This window comes from Musa acuminata, chromosome BXJ2-10, assembly GCF_036884655.1.
Source record: "Musa acuminata AAA Group cultivar baxijiao chromosome BXJ2-10, Cavendish_Baxijiao_AAA, whole genome shotgun sequence".
In the NCBI taxonomy this organism is placed as follows: domain Eukaryota; kingdom Viridiplantae; phylum Streptophyta; class Magnoliopsida; order Zingiberales; family Musaceae; genus Musa; species Musa acuminata.
The window spans coordinates 8,190,554-8,215,803 of record NC_088347.1 but is presented as its reverse complement, the minus strand read 5'-3'; the positions used below and the strand labels follow the sequence as shown (position 1 = coordinate 8,215,803).

General features: G+C 40.7%; 1 long non-coding RNA gene across 1 annotated transcript; it reads right to left on the bottom strand.

The window, feature by feature from the left end:
* Positions 1-10,247: 10,247 nt before the first annotated feature.
* Positions 10,248-20,803, bottom strand: LOC135624275 (uncharacterized). Its single transcript, XR_010491632.1, has 3 exons — positions 18,772-20,803; positions 12,587-16,735; positions 10,248-10,550 (listed from the first exon to the last, which is right to left on the bottom strand). It is a non-coding gene; the product is annotated as an uncharacterized LOC135624275 (long non-coding RNA).
* Positions 20,804-25,250: the final 4,447 nt, after the last annotated feature.

Genomic DNA, 25,250 nt, shown 5'->3' with positions numbered 1-25,250 from the left:
ACAATTTTGAGCTCTAAGAATCACATAATAAGATCAGGATTTTGGTGTGTTTTGAGTGCCCTTTTAGTGCTGAAAGGGTGGGGTATTTATAGGCCCCAACCCAGTTTGAATTTGGAGCTCAAAACTATCAGTTCTTAGAATTCCGGGATCTGGTGGTTGCACCGCCAGGCAGAGCTCGAAGACTGAGCCTCTAGGCGGTGCCACCTCTTGTCAGGGGTGGTTGCACCTCCTGCCAAAGCTCGAAGACCGAGCTCAGGCGGTGCCATCGCCTGACTGAGGTGGTTGCACTGCTCAGCTATAGCTCGGAGACCGAGCTCAAGCGGTGCCACCTCCTGTCAGGGGCGGTTGCACCGCCCAGTCTCGCTCGGAGATTGAGCCCAAGCGGTGCCATCGCTTGGCTGGGGTGGTTGCACCGCCCAATCTCGCTCGGAGACTGAGCCCAGGCGGTTCCACCGCCTGGCTTGGGCAGTTCAACCGCTTGGCAGAAATCAGGGTCCGAATGGGTTGATCCATTCGGCCCAATTTGGGTTTTTCAGGGGCCCAATTGCCCCAAGATTAAGTTAATGGGATCACCTCCCATTTCCAACTTAATCATTGTGCTAACTACGATATTTCCTAAGACATTTACTGCAACTTGCTCCGGTGCGTCAATCACTTCTTCCGGCGAGCTTTCGGTGAACTTCCATCGATCATCCGATGAACCCTCGGTGATGCTCCGGCGGACTTCCGGCAAACTCCTGGACTTGTGACGATCCAATTGGCAAGTTCCGACGAGCTTCTTTGGCAAGCTCATGGACTTCTCGGATTTGTTCCCGTAGAACCTCCGACGACTGTCTGTACTTCCGTCGAACTCTCGAACTCCCAACGTGATCATTGTCTTGACTCCGGCGTAACTCCTGCTGCATATCTTACTTTCATCGTAGTTAATCCTACACACTTATCTTAACATATAGATTAGATAACAAATGACAATTGACTTCATCATCAAAATCCGAGATTCAACATCGAAGAGGGGCCTCGCAAGTGGATGTAGGTCATTTGACCGAACCACTGTAAAATCAGCGTGATCTCTGGTTTTCATTTTCTTATCGCTATTTACATTACTGCAAACCTTCTTACGTGCTTTATTTCCTCATTACCTTTGCTGCACACCTTTACGAACACACGTTCTAGTTAAGCTTTTCAAGTTCCGTTTTTATCGTACGAAAGATTTGTCGAAACCAACGTTTTAATCCACTGCACTAATTCACCCCCCCCTCTTTGTGCCACTCCGATCCTAACAGTTGGTATCAGAGCTAGGCTCACTCTCATATTTGGTTTGATACCCAATAGAGATGGCTTACTTCGGCATACATGAGGGTCATTCTATCACACGTCCACCCATGTTTAATGGGTCAGATTATACTTCTTGGAAGACTCGTATGAGGATCTTCCTCATTTCCATGGATTTCGAGCTTTGGACTATTATTGAAAATGGATTTCAAAAATCTTCTCTTCCGATGAGCGAATGGAATGAATCGGAGAAGAAGGTTTTTGCTTTAAACACAAAGGCTATGAATGCCTTATTTTGTGCACCAGACAAAAATGAATTTAATCGTGTTTCAATTTATGATTCGGCTTTTGATATTTGGAGAACTCTTAAGGTCACTCATGAAGGCATTAGCCGAGTGAAAGAGTCCAAAATCAACATCCTTGTGCACTCTTACAAACTCTTCCGAATGAAACCAAGTGAGTCCATCGAAGACATGTACACTTGGTTCACGGATGTCATCAATGGACTCAAAGCTCTTGGTAAAGATTTTACTAACTTTGAACTAGTAACTAAAATCTTAAGATCCCTCCCTAAAAGTTGGGATCCAAAAGTTACGGCTATTCAAGAGGCCAAAGACCTTAAAATATTCCCTCTTGAAGAACTTATTGGGTCTCTAATGACCTACGAAATGACATGTCAAGCTCATGACGAGCTCGAGAACCCCCTTCCAAAGAACAGGAAGGATATGGCACTCACATCACAAGAAGATCACTTGAAAGGAACATCAAGTGATGAGGACAGTGACAATGACATTGCACTTTTGACTCAAAAATTTAAAAAAATTTAAGAAAGAACAAATTTAAAAATAATACAAAAAATAAATTCGAACACAAGAAGAACCAAGTGATTTGCTATGAGTGCAAAAAACCGGGACACTACAAGAACGATTGTCCTAAAGCTAAAAAGAGAACATCAAAGAAGAAGGCGCTCAAGGCAACGTGGGATGATTCAAGCGCGTTCGAAGAAGAGGAGTCCAACACCGAGCAAGTTGCTCATTACGCCCTAATGGCCATTGGAGAAGAGGTAACGGATTTAATTGATGCAGATTTACCTTATCATGAATTATTAAATACCTTCTATGAGTTATTTGATGAATGTAAGACAATTAGTAGAAAATACAAATTGCTAAAAAAGGAGCATGATAGTCTCACTTGTAATGTCGATAAATGAAAGACTGAATATCATGATAGTTTAGCTCCATGTATAAAATGTTATGATCTAGAAACTCTCCAAAAGGAGAATTTGCTACTTAAGGACACCTTGAAGAAATTCGAGGTTGGTAGTAAGTCTTTGAACATGATCCTTACAAATCAGGGTCACGTTCCTAAAAGAAGTGGAATCGGATTTGTGAGAAGTTCTCACCAAAATCCAACCACCTTCATTAAAGGCCCTATCTTACATGTTCGGCACCAAAGCAATTGCAACTTTTGTTGCAAATATGGACATAAAACTTATAAATGTCCATTCAAGAAAATTAGTCCGAACAAACTAATTTGGGTTCCTAAAGGAACCATGATCAATTCTATGCAATATGATGAACAAGTTAAATCAGTTTTTAAGGCACCCAAAAGAAAATGGGTACCTAAAAATAATCCCTTCTTGTAGAAACATACACCATCACAAGCTAGGAGCAAGAGATGGTATCAAGATAGTGGATGCTCAAGATATATGACTGGAGATCCATCTCATTTCTCTATGCTCACTAGCAAAGAAGAAGGGTACGTCACCTTTGGAGACAACAACCAAGGCAAAATCATTGGCAAGGGAACCATAGGTAACAAATTAAAATTTTCTATTGATGATGTCTTACTAGTTGATGGATTGAAACATAATCTCTTGAGTGTTAGTCAATTATGCGATAAAGGTTATATCATTAGATTTGAATCAAATGTGTGTATTATTGAAAAACCAAACCATAACATAACTATGATAGCATTAAAACAAAATAATGTCTACACCATCAACCTTGATGAACTAAGTAATGAAATGTGCTTCTCCGCTTTAAATGATAATGCTTGGCTTTGGCAAAGGAGACTAGGCCATGCAAGCATGAAACTAATATCTAAGATCTCATCTAGAGAATTAGTACGAGGAATTCCAAATATAAAGTTTATTAAGGACAAAGTATGCGATGCATGTCAACTAGGTAAACAAATAAAAACTAGTTTCAAACCAAAAATTCAAATTAGCATCACTAGACCATTACAATTGATTCATTTGGACTTATTTGGACCAATTGACACGACAAGTCTAGGAGGAAGCAAATATTCATTTGTAATTGTGGATGACTATACTAGATATACTTGGACCTATTTCTTAGCTCACAAAAGTAATTGTTTCAAGTGTTTCTCTAAATTTTGTAAACTCACTCAAAACGAAAAAGGCTTCATGATTTCATCAATTCTGAGTGATCACGGTGGCGAATTTCAAAACTGTGACTTTCAAACTTTTTGTGAAGTTAATGGATATAATCACAACTTCTCCACTCCGAGGAATCCTCAACAAAATAGAGTAGTTGAAAGAAAAAATAGAAACCTACAAGAAATGGCAAGAACGATGTTAAATGAACATAGTCTACCCAAGTATTTTTGGGCCGAAGCCGTGAATACGGCTTGCTACATCATGAATAGGGTTCTAATAAGACCATCCCTATCAAAAACTCCGTATGAATTCTGGAAGAACAAAAAACCAAATATTTTCTATTTTAAAGTTTTCGGTTGTAAATGCTTTATTTTGAAAGAAAGGGATGCCTTAGGAAAATTTGATGCTAAATCTGATGAAGGCATCTTTCTTGGTTATTCTTCCGTTTCTAAGGCTTTTCGGGTTTTTAACAAAAGAACCTTAGTAATAGAAGAATCTATTCATGTAGTTTTTAATGAAATTTCTAATTTAAAAAAAATGATTTTGATGATGATCTAGGTTTTGATAATTTGAATTTAAATGAACCCCTCCTCAAAATAGCAACTTGGATGCACCTTCTTCCAAAATTTCCTTACACAAGGAATGGAAGTATATAGATGTTCATCCAAAGGAGCTAATTATAGGAGATACATCAAAAGGGGTTCAAACTCGTTCCTCTTTCACGAATTTTTGTGCTAACACCGCCTTCCTTTCTCAAATCGAACCTAAATGCATTAACGAGGCCTTAAAAGATGATTTTTGGGTTATTGCAATGCAAGAGGAATTAAATCAATTTGAGAGGAATAAGGTATGGAAGCTTGTTCCTAGACCTAGTGACCATTTAGTCATTGGTACTAAATGGGTCTTTAGAAACAAGCAAGACGAAAATGGTATCGTGGTTAGAAACAAGGCTAGATTATTGGCCAAAGGTTTCAACCAAGAAGAAGGTATCGACTACGAAGAAACTTTCGCTCCTGTGACAAGATTAGAAGTCATTAGGATGCTCCTTGCCTATGCTAGTAGTAATAATTTTAAATTATTTCAAATGGATGTCAAAAGTGCCTTCTTGAATGGTTTTATTTAGGAAGAAGTATATGTTGAACAACCTCCCGGATTTGAAAATTCTCTTCTACCTAATCAAGTATTCAAATTGACTAAGGCTCTCTATGGTTTAAAACAAGCTCCTAGAGCTTGGTACGAAAGGCTTAGTTCCTTTCTTATTTCAAATAATTTTACCAAAGGCAAGGTTGATACTATATTGTTTATCAAACACTTTGAAGATAATTTTCTTATTGTGCAAATTTATGTTAACGATATTATTTTTGGCTCTTCGGATGAATCACTATGTGAATCATTTGCCAAATGTATGAGTCATGAATTTGAAAAGAGTTTAATGGGTGAATTAACTTTCTTTTTAGGATTACAAATCAAACAACTTAGTGATGGTATATTTCTTAACCAATCTAAATATACATTAGAATTGTTAAAACGATTTAACATGGATAATTCAAAAGCAAAAAACACCCCGATGAGTACTTCGACTAAGTTAGATTTGGATGAAAATAGTAAAAATTTCAATCAAAAAACATATAGGGGAATGATAGGTAGTCTACTCTACCTCACCGCGACTAGATCGGATATAATGTTTAGTGTAGGACTTTGCGCTAGGTTTCAATCTAATCCTAAATTATCTCATCTTAAGAGTGTTAAAAGAATATTTAGGTATCTTAAAGGAACTCCAAATCTACGATTGTGGTATCCAAAATATGAAAATTTTGATTTAATAGCTTATGCAGATGCCGATTTTGGCGGATGCAGGATAGACAGAAAAAGTACATCCAGAACATGCCAATTTTTAGGACATGCACTTGTTTCTTGGACTTCCAATTTTGGCGGATGCAGGATAGATAGAAAAAGTACATCTAGAACATGCCAAGTTTTAGGACATGCACTTGTTTCTTGGACTTCCAAGAAACAAAATTCAGTTGCACTATCTACGGCGGAAGCCGAATACATTGCTGCAAGTGCATGCTGTGTACAAGTTTTTTGGATGAAAAATACATTAGAAGACTATGGAATTCACTTTAAAAACATTCCCATAAAATGTGATAATACTAGTGTCATATGTCTTACTAAAAATCCAATTCAGCACTCTAGAACTAAGCACATCGACGTTAGGCATCATTTCATATGCGATCATGCCCTTAACAAGAATGTTGTTCTAAAATTCATTGACACAAAGCATCAATTAGTAGATATATTTACAAAAGCTTTGAATGAAAACCAATTTGAATTCATTAGAAGGGAATTAGGTATGTTAAATTGTCCCTAAGAATAAACTTGTTTGAATGGATTTTCCGTAAAGTTTTTCATCCTCTCTCCGTTCCACGGTGAATTTGATCCTTCTCTTTTGATTCTAAATGACACGTTAAATTACCTTATCCTATCTTGAGTCAAACACCGCTCCCATCTGATCAAGATTAATGATTTTATGATATTTTGTGAATCTCGAAATTGATTTTGATGGCTTGATTATGAGTTTCAAGTTGACGATTTGAATTTGAATGAGTTTGTATTCGAATTATGATCTTGACTTATTGGAGTTACTACTTGAAATTGTTTTAATCACAATCTCTTCCTTGTACACCTATAATTTTTGTTATTTATAGAAAGAAGAGAACATGACTTAATGAAAATGTCTTATGCGCATCGATAACATGACTTATATGAATTACAAAAGTTTGTGTGATATGAATGTCTTATATGCCTTGCAAAATATTTGAGAATATCGCAAGATTGATTGATCATATTGAAAGCATGCCTTACTGCCTTACATCTATATCATGAAATTCATGTTGAATATCCTTATCTCCTATCGTAGTAAAAATCGTCCCTTATCATTCGACTTAAAAATGATTTTCATCGAAGTTTCATAGTTACTATTGCTTAATGAGAATAACGATAAGTTCTACGGTTAGAACTTATCGGTTTATGCTTGAATTCAATGGATGGAATTCAAGTGTTTTTATCTTCTCATAATATGGCATATAGATAGGGGGAGTAATGTTTAACTCCGTCATCAATTAATTGTCATCATAAAAAAGGGGAAGATTATTGAATCTCGGATTTTGATGATAAAATCAATTGATGGGCTAATTGATCTAATCCATATTATTGAGCTAAGCGTGCAGGATTAACTACGATAACCAGAAAACATAAAGCAAGAATACCGAAGTCAAGTTCGATGGACGTTTAAGAGTCCGAAGAATCGTCAGAGGTGCTGCCGGAACCAACCGAGAAGAAATCGGGAACCTATCAGAATTTTCGGAAGTTCACCAAAGAGATCGTCGGAGGTTCACGGAGATCACCGAGAAGGCTCGGCTACTCGTTGAAGTCGTCACAAGATCGGGAGCTTGTTGGGAGTCCGTCGGAAGAAATCCGAAGGCATATCGGAAGTCCTCCGGAAGTTCGTCGGAAAGCTCGCTAGAACAAGACTCGACGTTCGCGGTTGAAAACTTGCTTGGGATGTTTTTAGTTATGTAGTTCACATGTAATTAGGATTAGGATTAAAAGATAAATCCTATATCCTGGTTAGGGGCCAATTGGGCACAAAATTAGACTTGGTTTGGGCTAAATTTAAAGCCCAACTAGTGAACCGAAGGGTCTGGCAATGGCACCGCCTAGCACCCGAGAGCCAAGCGGTGGCACCGCCCAGCACCCGAGAGCTGGGCAGTGGCACCGTTTGGCTGGGCGGTGGCACCGTCAGTCCACTGTCAGTGTCAGACACTAACAGGCGGTGGCACCGCCAGCATCGAGAACCAAAGAAGATTCAAATTTTGGAGCCCAAATTTGAATCCTCTTGAGGCCTATAAATACCCCTCAAATCTCAACTGAGATCACAACTTTTTAGAGAAGCAATTGATTGAGAGAAAGGTCTTAGAAAAGTCTTAGCAAGTCTTGTTTTCAATTTGCTAGAGTGTTCACCTCATTTCTTGCTGAAAATTTGTAAGAGTGTGAACCGCTTGTAAAGAGTTGTAAGAGGGGTATTTGCCCTTCCATTTCAAGAGATTTGCTAGTGGAAGGTGGGAGCCTCATCGAAGAGGGGCCTCGCAAGTGGATGTAGGTCATTTGACCGAACCACTGTAAAATCGGCGTGATCTCTGGTTTGCATTTTCTTATCGCTATTTACATTACTGCAAACCTTCTTACGTTCTTTATTTCCTCATTACCTTTGTTGCACACCTTTACGAACACACGTTCAAGTTAAGCTTTTCAAGTTCCGTTTTTATCGTACGAAAGATTTGTCGAAAGCAATGTTTTAATCCGCTGCACTAATTCACCCCCCCCCTCTTAGTGCCGCTCCGATCCTAACAATTTGGACAGAAAAAAAGCAGTAGCAAGATCAAATAAACTGTGCTATGCGGTTGGAATTCTGTAGTGCATCTAGTAGCTTGGAAGAAAAAGACTAGTGGTTTATATTGAGAATTTTTTAACAAAACTAAAGGAAAAATCTGCTATTAGGACGTGACAAAGTTATCATAAAAATTTTGTAGAGATTTGGACAGGAAAAATGCAGTAGTAAGATTATACAAACTGTGCTATGCGGTTGGAATCCTACTGTGCATCTTTCATCGTAGAGATAAAAACTTTACGATGAAAAGTTTATGCAGAAATATAGGAATGATTTTTTTGGATTTTTGGATAAGGATAACTAAATTACAGCAGTAGTAAGATAGGAAACCAGAACCTATTGTAATTCATAGTGAGATCAAAGGATGATCCGCGGTGGTGGAGATGACGGCGGAATTCGGCAACGATCTTTTAAGCAATTGTGGGAATTGCTTTGGGCGACTGTGGAGGGCTGATGGATGGCTGTGGAAGGGCAGCAAGATGCCGAGAATGCTGCTCTGATACCAAGTGATAGAACCCTAGTGGATTCTAAGCTTGGGGTTGATCTCTTTAAGGGATCAATCTCCTTGGAACTCTATAGGGTTTCCTTCCTCTAAGTTGTTTCTTAAAGGCTGCTAAAAAGATTCATCTATTGTCTATCGAAAGAGGATGAATACATGACTATTTATAGAGCTTCTAAACCCTAACTCCTTATAGGACTCCTACTTCTAACCAACTCCTAACAAGACTCCTACTCTAAGAAGTAATCTCCCAACTAACCCTAACCCTAGCCAGCCTCTTCACCTCTTTAATAGGGGTCAGTTAGGTAGGTTTTACATGAATGCTCCTTTCAATGAAACTCAATTAGGACTCTCCTAGCTAGAGTCCTAACACATTCGTCCTCCTATGTTCAATGGGATGGACTATACTTATTGGAAAACTCAATTGAGAGTTGTCTTGCTTTCTTTGAAATTTGATTTATTGAATATCATTGAAAATGATTTTAAAAAATCTTCTAATCTAATGAACGAATGGAATGATTTAGAGAAGAAAACATTTTCTTTAAATGTGAAAGCTATAGATGCTTTATTTTGCGCGTTAGATATGTTAGGATCAAGAGCGACACTAAGAGGGGGGGTGAATTAGTGCAGTGGAAAATTTTTTGATTTTCGTATAAAATATTTTGTATGTTCGATGAAAACTGAATCGGAAGATAGCAACTTGAACGTACGAGAGCATAAGCAAGATGAGGAGGAGAAGTAGTTTGCTATGAAATGATTTGTAGTTAAAGTAAATTGCACTTATGAAAAGCAAACCAGAATTTAGAGTCATTCGGTCAATGTGACCTACATCCACTTTCGAATTCCTCCTTCGACGAGATCACCGGCATCCACTAAAGGCCTTCCTTCAATAAGTGAAAATCGAACACCTCATTACAGCACTTTCTCCTTTTCCCGGATTTAGGAGAACCCATACAAGTCTCACTCCTCTTTCTTGGATGGTTACAAGGCTAAGATGGAGGAGAACTCTAACTTTTATAACATTTTAAGACTCAAGAACTTAAGATTATGCCAATATGTTTCGTGTCCTTTAATGCAGAAAAGGGTGGAGTTTTTATAGGCCCCAATGGCTTCAAAAATGGAGCCAAAAAATGTATAATCTTGAATTTCTGTGGTCTTGATGGTACTACCGCCATTACTGGGTGGTACCACCGCATGACACCTGACACTAGTTGGTACTACCGCTCAGTCTGGGTGGTACCATTGCTTGACAGAGCTCGGAGACCGAGCTCTAGCGATACCACCGCCTGACAAGGGCGGTACCATCGCTGGCAGTAATAACTACCGACGGTACCACCGCCCAGACCACTTGGGAGATTGGGTCTTCCAGGCGGTGCCACCACCGGCCATGTTTTCAAGGGCTAATTGGGCTATTCAATCTGGCCCAAATCAACCCTATTAATGTCACGCCCCCACAAAATATCCATGATTTTTTAAAATTTTCGTCACAGACCAATCCAGGATCCAAACTAACGTTTGAGGACACTGAAAACATTCTATTCATATTCACATCCATAGAACCTGTGCAGTTTATAATCATATATCACATCACTCGATAATTCACATTTATGGCAACCCAAGCCAACTTGACAAACATGAACAACATTTATAAATCCACAAGCTAAATAAATTATACAATCAGAACTCCAACTATTCACCACAAGTTCATATCACCATAAATTTGACTTAACATTCTGAAATTCCAAATAAGAGAGATCTCCTAACACTTTGATACAGTATATCCATTTCGGTTCATCGACAACATTTCATTACATACAAGACATACTTATACAACAATATCGTAATAACCAACCAGACTTGCCCATTATTCTGAATAGCTATCCACTGCCTCAGCCCAAATCAAACATCTCGAAGAGTGTCAAGCTGACCTGAAAGATTTATATAACAACGGAGTGAGCCAAAAACGGCTCAGCAAGTGACAAAGCATATTCAGAACAAAAGGAACGGTTTCAAACGAGTAAGGTATCATAATGCAAGGCAGAATACAAGAATTCTCAAGGATACCATCTCAATAGATACCAAATCATACGTATCATGTCATTCAAAAACATATTTGATCCATAACGAATGGGGCATAGAGTAATTGGAACATATCAATGGCAGATAGGACATTTCAGAACATATCTGTTCATAACAAATGGAGCACAGAGTAATTGGAACATATCAATGGCAGATAGGACATTTCAGAACATATCAGTTCATAGCAAATGGAGCACAGAGTAATTGGAACATATCAATGGCAGATAGGACATTTCAGAACATATCAGTTCATAGCAAATGGAGCACAGAGTAATTGGAGCATATCAATGGCATATGAAATGTTCCGGAGCATATCAACGGCATATGGAACATTTCGAAGCATAACATCAGTGAATGAAGCATTTCAGAGCATATCGAAAACAAATATCGTACAGAAGCTCAAACGTCGTCTTTGACGTTGCAATCATATCATAACTATCCAGAGCACGAACAGAAATAACTCACCAAAACTCTGGATGTCATTCAAACATATAGAGGGTGTAGTGGGATCTCAGTCAGCAATATCCCACAAAGCGGGACCCCACAAAGCGGGCAAATAGCGCATACCAGAATATCCCACAAAGCGGGACCCCACAAAGCGGGCAAATAGCGCATACCAGAATATCCCACAAAGCGGGACCCCACAAAGCGGGCAAATCAGCGCATACCTTTTACCATTTCTGGCAAAGGTCCAAACAATCCCACACACCAGAGTACAAAAGGACAGTTTCAACAATAAGTAGCATATATCGGAAGCACACGCGGAACAACAAACGTACATGTGCCTTTACGAGTCAATCCGAAGTAAGCAATAATCTTTCACAAGTATATTCAGATTTGAAGGGAATTGAAAGCAAGGGCACATATGGAATCCAAGCAATCACAAATAACTTAATTCAATAAGAAGATTTGATGAATTCAATGTCCAAAGGAATGAAACTGGAATAGGCACATATCGAAAGCAAATGCGGAACAATAGGATATACATGTGCCTATATGAATCAATACGATATGGCATAAACGTTACACAACAGTTTTCAAGAATGCAATAATTTTAAGGACAAGAGCATACAAGAATTCAAAGTAGTAATATAAAGCTCAATTGAATAAGAAGGCTAAAGGATATCAATTTCCAAAGGAATGAAACCAGAATATGAGAAATCGACCAAAGCTCGATTTCTGGCAGAATACAGAAGGCACATTGAACAAATGATTCAAACTATCAATCGTGCTCCAATTTACTCAGAAATAATCATTGGATAATACTTTCAGATAAGACAGGCTTCATATGAATTGAACTGTCCAACAGAGAGAGTTACAAATAATTTGGTAAGCAAGAGTCATAGAACAAAATCTCTGTTGGCAGAATTCATAATGTCAGATTCAACAGATAATTGGACAGGTGTTTGGATTTCAGATCTTTCAATCCATATATCAAAGAAAGGTCTACGAGTCTAGTTTCCAATGAAATCAGTTTTGAACAAATCAGAGTTTCCACAAAGTCTTATAGGCAGTTCGGTATCAAAAGATCAGAATCTCAAAAGTTGCACAGATTCGAATCGTTACATGTAAACAGGAGATACAACAAATGCAAGGCTAGTACAATTCAAAGTTCCTCGTAATCAAAGCAAATGTAGAGATAAAAATGGCAGTGGGGAAAGATCAGGATACTTGCAATAAGACATATAAGAGCAATTATAGGAAAAACGATCAGGGAACTTGCAATAAGGCATATCAGAGCAATTATAGGAGAAACGAACAGGGAACTTGCAAAAGAAAGGATTGAAACAAGCGGGAAACTTGCAATAGGAAGAATCAGAAAACTTGCAATAGAAAGGGTTGAAACAAGCGGGAAACTTGCAATAGGAAGAATCAGAAAACTTGCCTTTCAATGATTTCGATCCGAAGATCCAAAGAAGGTGCCAGCCCAAATCCTTCTACTTTTTCTCCGTGTCCTCTCTCTGTTTCGTTTTGTGCTCCCGTTTTCTTCCTTTCTTCGCAACTACATCATGTGTCGAACATCGAGGCACAGTCACCTGCTTTCTCTTACTCTCATTCCTTCTTTTTCTTTCCCAAATGCAGCTGCCACAACCGCGGCCGCTGCCGCTGCCACAATCGCAGCCCCTTCCACCGCACTACCTTCCTTCCTCCCTTTTCTCGCAGACATAACTGCTGCATACGCAGTCGCTGCCGCTGCGACCGCAATCCCGTCCGCAGCCCCTTTTTCCCCCTTTCCTTTCCTTTCTTTCCCAGCTGCAACTGCCGCAGTCGCAGTCGCAGCCATGGCCGCAGCCACCACAACCGCAGCCTCTTCTTCCTCTGCTACTCTATTTCCTCTCCTACTTCTCTTCCAACTGCAGCTGCCACTGCCGCAGCTGCCACCCCTTCTCCTCTTCCTCTCTTCTTCCTCTCCTTCCCTTTCTCTTCTTCTTCCTTTCCTTTTTCTCTTTCCCTGCCACAGCTGCAGTTGCCATCGCCGCAGCCGCAGCCCCTTCTCCTCTTCCTCTCTTCTTCCTCTCCTTCCTCTGCTACTCTATTTCCTCTCCTACTTCTCTTCCAACTGCAGCTGCCACTGCCGCAGCTGCCACCCCTTCTCCTCTTCCTCTCTTCTTCCTCTCCTTCCCTTTCTCTTCTTCTTCCTTTCCTTCTCTTCTTTCCCCGCCACAGCTGCAGCTGCCATCACCGCAGCCGCAGCCCCTTCTCCTCTTCCTCTCTTCTTCCTCTCCTTCCCTTTCTCTTCTTCTTCCTTTCCTTTTTCTCTTTCCCTGCCACAGCTGCAGTTGCCATCGCCGCAGCCGCAGCCCCTTCTCCTCTTCCTCTCTTCTTCCTCTCCTTCCCTTTCTCTTCTTCTTCCTTTCCTTTTTCTCTTTCCCTGCCACAGCTGCAGCTGCCATCGCCGCAGCCGCAGCCCCTTCTCCTCTTCCTTCTCCTTCCTTTCTTCTTCTTCTCTCCCCGCTGCAACTGCTGCAGTCGCGGCCGCAGCCACGGCCGCAACCTCTCCCTCCTCCCCTGCTCATCTTCCTCTTCTTCTTCTCTTCCAGCTGCAGCTGCCATCGCCGCAGCTGCAGCCCCTTCTTCCCCGGCGTCACACACACCCTCTCCTCTGTTTCCTCTGCAGGAAACAGAGGTATCACACCTCTTTCTCTTCCTCTTCTTCTTCTTCTCCTCTTCCCCTCTTCCCTTTTCCTCCCCAAGGCCACACATCTCCTCGCTGCAGCCTTGCCGCAGCTATCTTCTTCTTCTTCTTCTTCTTCTTCTTCTTCTTCTTCTCTTCTCCCTCTTCTTCCTCAACGCCCCACACATCCTCTCCTCTGTTTCCACCTGCGGGAAACAGAGGTGCTGCAGCCCTGGCTGCTGCAGCTGCCTCTCTTTTCCCTCTTCTTCTCCTTCTCTTCTTCTCCTCTTCCCTTTTCCTCACCAAAGCCACACACCTCCTCGCTGCAGCCTTGCCGCAGCTATCCTCCTCTCTTCTTCTTCTTCTTCTTCTTCTTCTTCTTCTTCTTCTTCTTCTTCTTCTTCTTCTTCTCTTCTCCCTCTTCTTCCTCTCTTCTTCTCCCCACGCCCCACAGCTCCTCGCTGCAGCCCTCGCTGCAGCCACCTCCTCTTCTTCTTCTTCTTCTTCTCTTCTCCCTCTTCTTCCTCTCTTCTTCCTCCTCTCTTCTTTTCCCTCTTCTTCTTCTTTTCTTCAATCCTCATGCCCCACCGCTCTCTCTGTTTCTGGAAAGAAACAGAGTGCGTGGGAGGCGGTGGGATAATACCGAATTTTCGGTTTTCCCTTTTTTTTTCTTTTTTTTTTTTTTTGCAACTTAGCAGTTTAGTCCTTGTAATTTCTATATTTACATATAGGTCCTCCAATTTACATATAAATCTTTATTAATAATTTTTAAAAACGAGGGATATTACACTCTCCCCCCCTTAAAAGAAAATTTAGTCCTCTAAATTGATCATAGCTCAATCGGTGAAAAGATGAGGATTATGATATCTTTATTTCCTCCTCCTACTCTTAAATAGTTTCATCAATACAATACAATTACATAATTATCCACGAGTGACCGAAATATTCTCCTCCTTGATCCTCAATAGACGGTAACCCGACCTTCAATCAATTTCTAAAAATACTTGCGTACCCTGTAATTAATCGAGCAAGTCGATACTTCAGAAAATACTCGTTTTTTTATGGTCACCTAATTCAACTGTCTATAATCATTACAAAGCCTCAATGTTCCATACATTTCTTTTAACTAACACCGGAGCACCCCATGATGAAATATTAAGCCAAATAAAATCCTCATTTAACAATCCTTGTAGTTGCTTTTCCAATTCCACTTACTCAAATGATATCTTTCTGTAGAGAGGCTTAAATATTGGGATTATCCCAAGGACCAAATCAAAAGCAAAGTCACATTTGGAGGTAATCCAAGCAAGTCATCCTGGATACATTAGGCAAGGAGATAAATCATGTCCCATACTCTCAAAGTAAAAGATCGACTGATCAAATATACAAAAAGTGATCATTTGTTATATATCAATCCATACTGGTATGATAAGAAGATGGCCAATCCATACCAAGTATAATATCGTAACTCCAAATCTCTAGGAGAACTAAATCAGCAAAAGTTCAAGTTCTCCAACAAAAATCAGACAAGAGGACCAGATTCAAGTTCGTTATCAAAGAATCTCCAATGATCGTATTTACATATAGCACTTGATGTAGTGGTCTAGGTTGAATACCCAAGTGATAGGCAGAATATTCCGAATCAAATCATAGATGGGACCCATGGTCAAACAAATATTTGCATTCTTTCATAAACATGCATAATATCTTTGACCACTAATTCAGAAGTTTCAGAATCATATTTAGTGATAGCATACACTCTTACATGGGCTGATGATTTAGGAGGCAGTGACTCTTTCTTCTTGTTCAAAGGGCAAACTTTTATTTTATGATCCAACTTTCTACAAGCAAAATAGACTCCAATCACCCGAAAACACAAACTTGTTTCATAATTTAACTTGTAATTCACACATGATTAAGTCTTTGGTGGTGACTTTCCTTTTCAAATCCAAATGTCTTGACCCTCTTGTCATTACTTTCTGATTCATTTCCAATCATATTCTTATTGGTAAACTTGTCCTTATCATTCTTGTCACTGATCTCCAAAAATTCTTTTCATTGTTGCCAATAATAATCAGCCTCTACTTCCAATATAAGGTGGCAAAAGAAATCTTTTGATCATCAAAACAATTTTGTACATCAAATATCTTCTCTGTTTGCATCTTTCATTTTTCTACCACCAATGAAATTAGGTCCACCATGCTTCCGCTGCGCCACTCTGATTCAATATCCCCGATTACCCCTTTTATCCCACTTAATTAATCAAAATCAGATGAAGTAGGAGGACTAAATGTCATCGTCATCCTAGATTCCTAAAATACATCAAAGAAAATTTCCACCAATCACTATAGTTTCATTAGACCTCAATATATTTTGCACGTCAACATATCAAATATTTCAGTAATCCTCAAACAATGCTCTGATACCACCTCTGTCACGCCCCCACAAAATATCCATGATTTTTTAAAATTTTCGTCACAGACCAATCCAGGATCCAAACTAACGTTTGAGGACACTGAAAACATTCTATTCATATTCACATCCATAGAACCTGTGCAGTTTATAATCATATATCACATCACTCGATAATTCACATTTATGGCAACCCAAGCCAACTTGACAAACATGAACAACATTTATAAATCCACAAGCTAAATAAATTATACAATCAGAACTCCAACTATTCACCACAAGTTCATATCACCATAAATTTGACTTAACATTCTGAAATTCCAAATAAGAGAGATCTCCTAACACTTTGATACAGTATATCCATTTCGGTTCATCGACAACATTTCATTACATACAAGACATACTTATACAACAATATCGTAATAACCAACCAGACTTGCCCATTATTCTGAATAGCTATCCACTGCCTCAGCCCAAATCAAACATCTCGAAGAGTGTCAAGCTGACCTGAAAGATTTATATAACAACGGAGTGAGCCAAAAACGGCTCAGCAAGTGACAAAGCATATTCAGAACAAAAGGAACGGTTTCAAACGAGTAAGGTATCATAATGCAAGGCAGAATACAAGAATTCTCAAGGATACCATCTCAATAGATACCAAATCATACGTATCATGTCATTCAAAAACATATTTGATCCATAACGAATGGGGCATAGAGTAATTGGAACATATCAATGGCAGATAGGACATTTCAGAACATATCTGTTCATAACAAATGGAGCACAGAGTAATTGGAACATATCAATGGCAGATAGGACATTTCAGAACATATCAGTTCATAGCAAATGGAGCACAGAGTAATTGGAACATATCAATGGCAGATAGGACATTTCAGAACATATCAGTTCATAGCAAATGGAGCACAGAGTAATTGGAGCATATCAATGGCATATGAAATGTTCCGGAGCATATCAACGGCATATGGAACATTTCGAAGCATAACATCAGTGAATGAAGCATTTCAGAGCATATCGAAAACAAATATCGTACAGAAGCTCAAACGTCGTCTTTGACGTTGCAATCATATCATAACTATCCAGAGCACGAACAGAAATAACTCACCAAAACTCTGGATGTCATTCAAACATATAGAGGGTGTAGTGGGATCTCAGTCAGCAATATCCCACAAAGCGGGACCCCACAAAGCGGGCAAATAGCGCATACCAGAATATCCCACAAAGCGGGACCCCACAAAGCGGGCAAATAGCGCATACCAGAATATCCCACAAAGCGGGACCCCACAAAGCGGGCAAATCAGCGCATACCTTTTACCATTTCTGGCAAAGGTCCAAACAATCCCACACACCAGAGTACAAAAGGACAGTTTCAACAATAAGTAGCATATATCGGAAGCACACGCGGAACAACAAACGTACATGTGCCTTTACGAGTCAATCCGAAGTAAGCAATAATCTTTCACAAGTATATTCAGATTTGAAGGGAATTGAAAGCAAGGGCACATATGGAATCCAAGCAATCACAAATAACTTAATTCAATAAGAAGATTTGATGAATTCAATGTCCAAAGGAATGAAACTGGAATAGGCACATATCGAAAGCAAATGCGGAACAATAGGATATACATGTGCCTATATGAGTCAATACGATATGGCATAAACGTTACACAACAGTTTTCAAGAATGCAATAATTTTAAGGACAAGAGCATACAAGAATTCAAAGTAGTAATATAAAGCTCAATTGAATAAGAAGGCTAAAGGATATCAATTTCCAAAGGAATGAAACCAGAATATGAGAAATCGACCAAAGCTCGATTTCTGGCAGAATACAGAAGGCACATTGAACAAATGATTCAAACTATCAATCGTGCTCCAATTTACTCAGAAATAATCATTGGATAATACTTTCAGATAAGACAGGCTTCATATGAATTGAACTGTCCAACAGAGAGAGTTACAAATAATTTGGTAAGCAAGAGTCATAGAACAAAATCTCTGTTGGCAGAATTCATAATGTCAGATTCAACAGATAATTGGACAGGTGTTTAGATTTCAGATCTTTCAATCCATATATCAAAGAAAGGTCTACGAGTCTAGTTTCCAATGAAATCAGTTTTGAACAAATCAGAGTTTCCACAAAGTCTTATAGGCAGTTCGGTATCAAAAGATCAGAATCTCAAAAGTTGCACAGATTCGAATCGTTACATGTAAACAGGAGATACAACAAATGCAAGGCTAGTACAATTCAAAGTTCCTCGTAATCAAAGCAAATGTAGAGATAAAAATGGCAGTGGGGAAAGATCAGGATACTTGCAATAAGACATATAAGAGCAATTATAGGAAAAACGATCAGGGAACTTGCAATAAGGCATATCAGAGCAATTATAGGAGAAACGAACAGGGAACTTGCAAAAGAAAGGATTGAAACAAGCGGGAAACTTGCAATAGGAAGAATCAGAAAACTTGCAATAGAAAGGGTTGAAACAAGCGGGAAACTTGCAATAGGAAGAATCAGAAAACTTGCCTTTCAATGATTTCGATCCGAAGATCCAAAGAAGGTGCCAGCCCAAATCCTTCTACTTTTTCTCCGTGTCCTCTCTCTGTTTCGTTTTGTGCTCCCGTTTTCTTCCTTTCTTCGCAACTACATCATGTGTCGAACATCGAGGCACAGTCACTTGCTTTCTCTTACTCTCATTCCTTCTTTTTCTTTCCCAAATGCAGCTGCCACAACCGCGGCCGCTGCCGCTGCCACAATCGCAGCCCCTTCCACCGCACTACCTTCCTTCCTCCCTTTTCTCGCAGACATAACTGCTGCATACGCAGTCGCTGCCGCTGCGACCGCAATCCCGTCCGCAGCCCCTTTTTCCCCCTTTCCTTTCCTTTCTTTCCCAGCTGCAACTGCCGCAGTCGCAGTCGCAGCCATGGCCGCAGCCACCACAACCGCAGCCTCTTCTTCCTCTGCTACTCTATTTCCTCTCCTACTTCTCTTCCAACTGCAGCTGCCACTGCCGCAGCTGCCACCCCTTCTCCTCTTCCTCTCTTCTTCCTCTCCTTCCCTTTCTCTTCTTCTTCCTTTCCTTTTTCTCTTTCCCTGCCACAGCTGCAGTTGCCATCGCCGCAGCCGCAGCCCCTTCTCCTCTTCCTCTCTTCTTCCTCTCCTTCCTCTGCTACTCTATTTCCTCTCCTACTTCTCTTCCAACTGCAGCTGCCACTGCCGCAGCTGCCACCCCTTCTCCTCTTCCTCTCTTCTTCCTCTCCTTCCCTTTCTCTTCTTCTTCCTTTCCTTCTCTTCTTTCCCCGCCACAGCTGCAGCTGCCATCACCGCAGCCGCAGCCCCTTCTCCTCTTCCTCTCTTCTTCCTCTCCTTCCCTTTCTCTTCTTCTTCCTTTCCTTTTTCTCTTTCCCTGCCACAGCTGCAGTTGCCATCGCCGCAGCCGCAGCCCCTTCTCCTCTTCCTCTCTTCTTCCTCTCCTTCCCTTTCTCTTCTTCTTCCTTTCCTTTTTCTCTTTCCCTGCCACAGCTGCAGCTGCCATCGCCGCAGCCGCAGCCCCTTCTCCTCTTCCTTCTCCTTCCTTTCTTCTTCTTCTCTCCCCGCTGCAACTGCTGCAGTCGCGGCCGCAGCCACGGCCGCAACCTCTCCCTCCTCCCCTGCTCATCTTCCTCTTCTTCTTCTCTTCCAGCTGCAGCTGCCATCGCCGCAGCTGCAGCCCCTTCTTCCCCGGCGTCACACACACCCTCTCCTCTGTTTCCTCTGCAGGAAACAGAGGTATCACACCTCTTTCTCTTCCTCTTCTTCTTCTTCTCCTCTTCCCCTCTTCCCTTTTCCTCCCCAAGGCCACACATCTCCTCGCTGCAGCCTTGCCGCAGCTATCTTCTTCTTCTTCTTCTTCTTCTTCTTCTTCTTCTTCTCTTCTCCCTCTTCTTCCTCAACGCCCCACACATCCTCTCCTCTGTTTCCACCTGCGGGAAACAGAGGTGCTGCAGCCCTGGCTGCTGCAGCTGCCTCTCTTTTCCCTCTTCTTCTCCTTCTCTTCTTCTCCTCTTCCCTTTTCCTCACCAAAGCCACACACCTCCTCGCTGCAGCCTTGCCGCAGCTATCCTCCTCTCTTCTTCTTCTTCTTCTTCTTCTTCTTCTTCTTCTTCTCTTCTCCCTCTTCTTCCTCTCTTCTTCTCCCCACGCCCCACAGCTCCTCGCTGCAGCCCTCGCTGCAGCCACCTCCTCTTCTTCTTCTTCTTCTTCTCTTCTCCCTCTTCTTCCTCTCTTCTTCCTCCTCTCTTCTTTTCCCTCTTCTTCTTCTTTTCTTCAATCCTCATGCCCCACCGCTCTCTCTGTTTCTGGAAAGAAACAGAGTGCGTGGGAGGCGGTGGGATAATACCGAATTTTCGGTTTTCCCTTTTTTTTTCTTTTTTTTTTTTTTGCAACTTAGCAGTTTAGTCCTTGTAATTTCTATATTTACATATAGGTCCTCCAATTTACATATAAATCTTTATTAATAATTTTTAAAAACGAGGGATATTACAATTAAGGGCCCAATTGGCCTCTAATTAAGTTAGTGGGATTACCTCCCAATCCTAACTTAATTTATGCTCTAACTATGATAATTAAGATATGATCACAGTTCTTCTTGTTCCGGTGCGTCAATTGCTCTTCCGGCGAGCTTCCGGTGTACTTCCGACGAACATCCGATGAACTCTCGACAATGCTCTGGCAGACTCCCGGCAAGCTCTTGGACTTTACGATGATCTTCATGGCAAGTTCCGATGAGCTTCTTTAGCAAGCTCCTGGACTTCTCGATTAGTTTCGACAGAACTTCCGACGAACTCTCGAATTCCCAATGTGATCTCGATCTTAACTCCGGCACAACACATGCTTTATGTCTTACTACTATTGTAGTTAATCCTATACACTTTTCTTAATATATATATTAAGTCAAACAAATTAAAATTGACTTCATCATCAAAATTCGAGATTCAAGCAATCTCCCCCTTTTTGATGATGACAATAAATTGATGACGGAGTTAACCTTAACTCCCCCTATCTATATGCCATACTTGAGAAAACACACTCTTGAATTCAAAGCCTTTGAATTCAAGTATCAAACTGATAAGTTAGATTTATTTAAACTTATTAACATGCACATCATGATTACTATCATGACTAACATTCTCAAAATGATGTCAAGGCATGACATCCATTTTCAAGTATGATATTTCAAATATGAAAATGACAAAGATAGCAATTCATCATTCTATGGCAAGATATCAATTGTAAAATAGCAAGTTAAGCTCTAGATATGTTATCATAATTGTTAGGATCGAGAGCACTAAGAGGGGGGGGGGGGTGAATTAGTGCAGCAGAAATCTTACAGCGATTAAATACCAAAAGCTGCGTTCGTTCAATAAAAACTATTATGATGCAAAAGCTAATTCTCAGTTTGTATGAAAGCGCAGTTTGCGTCTAAGCGCAGATTGCGTCTAAGCGCAGTTTGCGTCTAAGCTCAGATTTACGTCTAAACGCAGATTTACGTCTAAACGCAGATTTACGTCTAAACGCAGATTTACGTCTAAACGCAGTTTTACGTCTAAACACAGATTTACGTCTAAACTCAGATTTACGTCTTAAACTCAGATTTACGTCTAAACGCAGATTTACGTCTAAACGCAGTTTTACGTCTAGACGTAGATTTACGTCTAAACTTTGAAACTCGTTTGTATACTCGCAGAAGGCAGTATGCAGTTGAAATCAAGACGTAAACGTGAACTGAGAACTGATGATTGAGCGAGGAAAGCCGATTTACGTCTGAATGCAGTTTTACGTCTAAATGTTAAAACTCGTTCGTAAAATTGTAGAGGACAGTTTGCAGTTATCAATAGGATCAAAATGTAAGTGTAAACTGCAAAGAAGCTCGTTCGTAAAGGCACGGAAAACAGTTCTGCAGAATCAAACGTAAACGTAAACTGTAATGTATGAAAATACGAATTTACGTCTGAATGCAGATTCGGAAGAACAGCACTTAGAACTTGTTCGTGAAAGCGCAGAGAGCAGTAGTAATGAAGGAGGTTTGCAGTAATGATAAAGTGCTCGAAAATAAACGCAAACCAGAGATTTAGAGTGGTTCGGTCAGCCTTAACCTACTCCACTTTTGGCTTCCTCCGCCGACGAGGTTGCCGACGTCAACTAGGGGCCTTCCTTCAATAGGCGAAGGCCAAACTGCCCTTTTACAATTTCTCTCCTTTTGACAGGCTTAGGAGACAACCTTTACAGACCTTTCTCTCCTCACTTTACAACTGAAAACTTGAAGAACAGAAGGAGGAGACTTAAAGGCTTTACAACACTTTTGAGCTCTTAGAATCACAGAAAAGATCAAGATTTCGGTGTAGGTCTATATCTTTTCAGTGCTGAATGGGTGGGGTATTTATAGGCCCCAACCCAGTTCAAAATTCGAGCTCAAAACCATCAAATCCCGGAATTCCGGGATCAGGCGGTTGCACCTCTTGACTGGAGAGGTTGCACCGCCTGGCAGAGCTCGAAGACTGAGCTCAGGCGGATGCACCTCTCTGTCAGGGGTGGTTGCACCTTCCTGCCAGAGCTCGAAGACCGAGCTCAGGCGATGCATCACCTGTCCAAGGAGGTTGCATCACTCTGCCAGAGCTCGAAGACCGAGCTCGGTGGGCACCTCTCGGCAGAGCTCGGAACTTGAGCTCTGGCGGTGCTACCTCTTGACAGAGGAGGTTGCACCGCCCAGTCTCACTTGGAGACTGAGCCGTGGGCGGTTGCACCTCCTGGCTGGAGCGGTTGCACCGCCCAGTCTCGCTGGGAGACTTAGCCTGGGCGGTTGCACCTCCCTGCCTGGGCGGTTGCACCTCCCACAGCTACTTGGGTTCGAATGGGTTGAACCATTCGACCCAACTTGAGTTCTTCAGGGGCCCAATTGCCCCAGGATTAAGCTAATGGGATAACCTCCCATTTCTAACTTAATCACCGTGCTAACTACGATTAAATCTAAGACAAATTCTGCAGCTCTGCTTCGGTACGTCAATCGCTTCTTCCGGCGAGTTTCCGGCGAACTTCCGTCGATCATCCGATGAACCCTCGGTGATGCTTCTGCGGACTTCCGGCAAACTCCTGGACTTTGCGACGATCCACTTGGCGAGTTCCGACGAGCTTCGCTTGGCAAGCTTCTGGACTTCTCGGATCTGTTCTCGCTGAACCTCCGACGACGGTCCGAACTTCCGTCGAACTCTAGAACTCCCAACGTGATCATGATCTTGACTCCGGCGCAACACCTGCTGCTTGTCTAACTTTCATCGTAGTTAATCCTGCACAACAAAACAAAAACTTCGATCGAGACAATTAGTTCTAAGCAATTAACCAAGTTGTCCGGCATGTCATTGGTCCCTCGACGCTTCGTCCGATTCTTCGGCGCATCGTCTTTTCCTGTGGCCTATTGCCCAATCGGCCAGTTGACTCCACAACTCCGATATCCTTGGCACAATACCCGCTCTTCTTGGCCCGATGCCCGAGTCCACGACCCGAAGCCTTCTGTCGATACGTCGACCGATCCACCGGCCCGACGTCCAATCTTCTGACATGTTCCTCCGGCACAACATGATGTTCCTGCTTTAATTGTCTCATCCTGATCGAAGCATCCTGCGTCACTCAAAACGCAGATTAAATCATAAACATATATCAAGTAGTTTCATCATCAAAATACGAGATTCAACAATCTCCCCCTTTTTGATGATGACAACCACTTGATGACGGAGTTAAGCTTAACTCCCGGAGTTTAAACAAACTCCCCCTATCAATATGCCATATTGATAGAACCTTGAATTCAAACTGAATTCAAGTCATTGCAATATTCATCATGAATACTTGCAACACGACAACATGAACTTATGCATAAACTTATGCATCACATGTCATGTCATCAACATACTTCTCCCCCTTTGTCATCAACAAAAAGGAGAAGTACTATAATCAAGTGTGTGTGATATTGGTTCAACTCATTGCATGAAAATCATAATGTCAAGTTTTATCATCATGCAAGTTTGCTAATATCAAATACCAACATGAAAAATTACGATGTAAGCTTTTGATATCATAACGCAAACATTTCAAGTGTTTATCAATTGTAGCATTTAATCACATGGTAAGATATCAACGCGTAAAATTATGATACAAGTTTTTGATATCTTAACGCATGATGAAAACATGGCATAATACAAGTTTGGCAATCATAGCATCAATTCATATATCTCTTAATGATGCAAGCATTGCAAATATGGCAATCATATCAATTCATATATCTCTTGATGATGCAAGCCTAGCATCAGTGTTCATAGCATCAATTCATATATTTCTCCCCCTTTGTCATCAACAAAACGGAGAACGATATAAGCAAATTTTAAGCAAAAGTGCTTGTTGTTATGTATGTGAAATAAATCCTTGCAAGTAAAAACACTTTCATCCATATTCATCAAATCCATTTCTCAAAAAATAATTTTCACATGATGTGTGTATGAGAGATGTATTTGCTAGTCAATTACATATGTCAAAAATCAATGATATGAACTAAACTTGATATGCCATATGCTTGTTAAGTTTGGAAGAGAGTGAACTTGATATGTTAGACTCAAGAGAATCCGAAAATGAAATTTGAGTCTTTCTTCCATTCGAACAAGGTTTTGCTATAGATATTCAATTAGAATCATGAAGGTAAAGCATGCTTGTTATCATGGAAGTTTTGTATTCAACATGTAATTGTGTAAAATCATTATGCCAATCAAGTGATTCGATCATTCAATCAAGAAGGTTCGAAAAATAATTTTAACACGTTCAATCATTAAGACGTATTTTTACCATTGTTTTTCAAATACAATCATAAAGATAAGACATACTCATGATAGTATGATAGCAGGTTTACCATATACAAGCTAGCAAAAAAATTTGTACATTTTAAGGCCCGCAAGCTAGCAATTTTGAGATGTTCAAGAAAGCAA